At 41.2% G+C, this 4178-nt stretch overlaps 1 long non-coding RNA gene across 1 annotated transcript; it reads right to left on the minus strand.

Annotated features, from left to right (window-relative positions):
- Positions 1 to 1006: 1006 nt before the first annotated feature.
- On the minus strand, positions 1007 to 3406 carry LOC118417951. Its single transcript, XR_004831417.1, has 2 exons — positions 3187 to 3406; positions 1007 to 2411 (listed from the first exon to the last, which is right to left on the minus strand). It is a non-coding gene; the product is annotated as an uncharacterized LOC118417951 (long non-coding RNA).
- Between the last annotated feature and the right edge of the window lie 772 nt (positions 3407 to 4178).

Here is a 4178-nt window from a genome sequence, read left to right on the forward strand (position 1 = left end):
AGCTTTAGGCAAACTTTATAGTCCATAAAGGAATTTGATCTCTCGTGGGTCATATTTTGGCCATACTAATGGACAGAAGTATCACCCCATCAAGGGAACCGTACCCCCGGATTCCCCCTGCCCTTCATCAGGAAGTCAAAGCACATATACCGGCCATGTTAGATCAGGACGTAATTCAGCCCAGCTGCTCTCCTTGGTCAGCGCCGGTCATCTTAGTGCGAAAAAAAGATGGTAATTTTAGATACTGTGTAGATTATAGGAAATTCAATGCAGGCATACGCCGAGATGCATTTTGCATTTGTTTTAATTCTATATCTGAGAATCTGTTCTTTTTCTTTTAATTCTTCCTGAGGGAAGCCCTGAATCCGGGCGAGAATATTCTCTATAGAAGACGTCTGTGGGTCCTCTTCATGAGATCGTTGTGGGAAAGATGTATCATTCTGGGTTTTTTTGTTGTTGTTTGTACATGTGTATACTTGTATACTTTGCTCAAACGACCTATCATGAATTTACACTTTTTTTTCGGTTTTTCTTTAGACGTGACCCCACGTGAGTGGCTCTAAGGCTAGAGCCTCTTCGGCACCACTTGGACCCGTTAGTTTCAGCTTGGGCTGACGATAGCTTCCTCACACTCTGACCACATTGGTGGGCCACACATCAATTTGCATCGTTCAGAGAGATCTTTGAAAAGTTTAACACAGGAGAATCTTAGGCAACGTCATTAAAAATGGGATTTTTGACGTCAGGTTCTACCAGCTTAACTATGTCGAGAAAGTAGGTAAACCTAAGAAGAAGCGACCATAACGAGTTCAGAAGAGTTCAGAAAATATAAATCCACAGATCAGCAAGGCAAGAACACTTTGAAGAGTCTGAAGAACGCCACGTGGCTTGCCGTTGCTGACTATATGATAGTTGATGTTACTGTTGTATATTCTTATAATGAATATCCGTACAGCATTCAAGGCTGATCTTTGTCGCTACACCGAAGACATCAAACACAGAGACGTCAGGCCACATGGATGAATTTATGTCTTCTGTGTTAGAAAAAGACCTCGATCAACCCAAGTTGACACTCCAACAAACAAAAATAGCCCTGATGCATGAAGTGTAGTGTCACCCGCCATATAGAGTGTATATATAACACATGATGGCGCGCAGCTGTTCAAACGACCTTATTTCAAACAACTTCATCATACACATGCGACAGAAAACATATAACTGGCAGGGGTTGATGTGGAAGGACTAACAAAAGTGATATCTTCCTATTTCACTTTTAAAAAGTGAACATTGCATTGTTGGCATTGTTATATGCAATTGCAAGTGTGCATGTTAGTGTCCTTTCTGGGGCTCTGCCTCCTAATGCATTTTACAACAGGAATAGCCAACATAATATTACATTTTAAGCAATTCCTTCGTACTTTAGAAATAAGATTTCTTCATTTTATACCTCAATGTACTATGAGCGAGAGTCTTCATTTTTAGTTCAATTAGCCCTCCTTATGCACTTTCTTATTTATTGTTACATTAAGACTGTGAGTCGACACAGATAAGTGTCTGGTAGATTCAAAGATGTACAGTACATCAGCACTTCTGAACCAGTAGGCTGAGCTGCAACATGTTGATTACGCAGAATTCACATCCACAGTGGCTGATCACTACCTAACACTTCCTGGTCAACTGGGAGTTGAGAGCAAGAGTGTTGCAAACCCTGAGAACAGAGCTTTCTTAGACCGGGGATAATATTGCAGTTGAAATCAAAGGTTGCCTGGTGGACTTAGGCCTAAAGGGCAGGATAGAAATAACGACTGCAGACAGTACACAAGCCATGGTCAATGCTAAAATCAGTGCAGGCATTCCACTGTCATACTCTAAATCTTTGTACACATGAGGTGACGAATAAGCTCACCATTGGCACAATGTTAGCTGGCATCCGACTTGGCGTTACATTCTTCCGCAACTCAAGGTTGTACTTAAGGACAAACAGAAAGGCGACCAAGCGTGACCGTGACAACAGGAACTAGAGCAAAAGAGACGAAATATTATTTGTGGCCTTGACATCCAGCAAACCCATCTAACTTAGCTGAACCAGCCCCCACTGTACCAGAGGCACAGTCCCCGAAGTCTGGGTTTCCAAGAGGCTGGACAGCTGTAATATTTTAAGACCTGACTAACAGAACCTGAGTAAACTGGATGTTAGGCCATTGCCAATAGTTTTGCTCTGTCACCTATGTTTATATTTTGGTGTATGGAATATACATTGCAGCTGCTACTGTTCTCATCAAGGAGCAGGTAGTGGGGTAGTGTTGTCTCAGCATCCCGCTGTAGATATAGTGATCTACACTTGTAGAGAACACTTCAGAGACCTCCAGTCTGTACCAGACCCATGTGCCATGCTGTACACCTCTAGGGACCTGTGGGAAAGAAACACAAATTGCACAACATTTAGGGATGAGATAACAAGAAGTGACGAATAAATTTGAAACATCTCAAGATGTTAACAGTTGTGACATGAGCAGGATAATTGCACATGCACACACGGTTACTCCAAGAAGCTTTCAGCAAACTTGGCATACCACAGTTAAGAGCAAACAACTATGGGAATGACAAGGCAGAACGTACTACAAAGCTACGTACAAAGCTGTGAGTCACATTTCATTTCAACCCATGCAAAATACCGCATCAGCTATCCTCCCATATACCAAGGAGGTTGACAACCTCCTTGCATATACTGAGAAGACGGTTTTACATAATCCAGTGAACACAAAGAACCCGTGTGACCCGACCACACCATCCCGGTTCTTTGTTCTCTGGCAACAGAACTCGGTAACAAAAAACAACCTCTACAGTCTACACTCAAGAAAATCACAGAATTACCGTCCATATAGCCTTCAGGTACCACACAAAAAGTAACAATAACTTCAATACGCCCACATTGCAGAGAATTTGTTATTGCAAAAATATTATTTTCCCTGCGGTTTCCACGCAACGCTAGAAAATTCCCCCCACGTAAGAGCGCCATGGCCCTCATGAAAGAACGATTTTTCCACACCAGCAATATTTGATTCCGTTACTTCAAATGTCCTTACTAACCACCGTACCAACTACAAGTTACCTACAACTTGTAGTACAAGCTTTTGACGCGATAAAAAAGGGTAAAATACGAAGACAATTCTGTTTCAACCTCACCTCACAATGGCCGCCCTGCACTGACTGAATTCCACACACAAGAGAAGGACCTCTCTTGTATCAATGCGCGGAAACATCTGGACTATCGCTAACCGTCAAATGAAGGATTTACGTAGAACTAACATCGTTAAACATTTCAAACATTAAAATCAAACAGTCTCAAATAAATCGCGTAGTCAAATATGATGAGATACATATTCGACAATATACATTTCCTTCATAGTCGCACTATTTTTGGCGGCGCTTGTGTACCTTCCGTCAGGCCTCGGGAAGGGTATTATTCGGTGCAGGCTGGATGATGACGTAAGAAGCATATGGAGGCTAACCTGGGGGTTTTCGAAATACCCTTCTTTCAAAAAATATTCTTTCAAAACATATAATTGACATGAGACGAAACAAGAACTCGGCGTCTTTGTAATGACTTTATTGGAATGCCCTTTAGCATGGGTTTGATCTTCCAGGGCTAAATAAAAGGACACATGCAATTACACGAAACAAATGCGCCTTAAAAGATTAAGAATTGAATCATTAGACTTGCGAACTGAGGTCAGTTCGTGGGTCAATCTCAATCTCAATTAAATACTCTTCTTTTCAACACAAAACATGAGTGCATATATGAAAATGGCGTACGGTACCTTACTATATCAATTATTCAATTGTCGTTTTTATCAAAGTTGCATTTTTGTAACCTCGGGAGAGCAACGTACTTGGATCACTGTTACTTCATCGTACTTGAGTTCATCACAGTATGAAAATTAAAAGGTGTGCAATAACATTTAGAAGTTACTCTCCCACACAAATGTACGCTCAACAATTGTTTGATTAGCAAAGGCACATTTGAAGTGTTTAAACTCAAAACGCAATCAAATAAGATTGATAATCTCAATCACTAAGTTCTTGATGCACAACCAAGAAATTTATTCAGTGCCAACGTATCGGATGACCATCTGTCATCTTGGTCAGGGCTATACGACTATACTGACTAGTTCACA

The sequence above is a fragment of the Branchiostoma floridae genome, chromosome 6 (genome assembly GCF_000003815.2).
Source record: "Branchiostoma floridae strain S238N-H82 chromosome 6, Bfl_VNyyK, whole genome shotgun sequence".
Lineage (NCBI taxonomy): Eukaryota > Metazoa > Chordata > Leptocardii > Amphioxiformes > Branchiostomatidae > Branchiostoma > Branchiostoma floridae.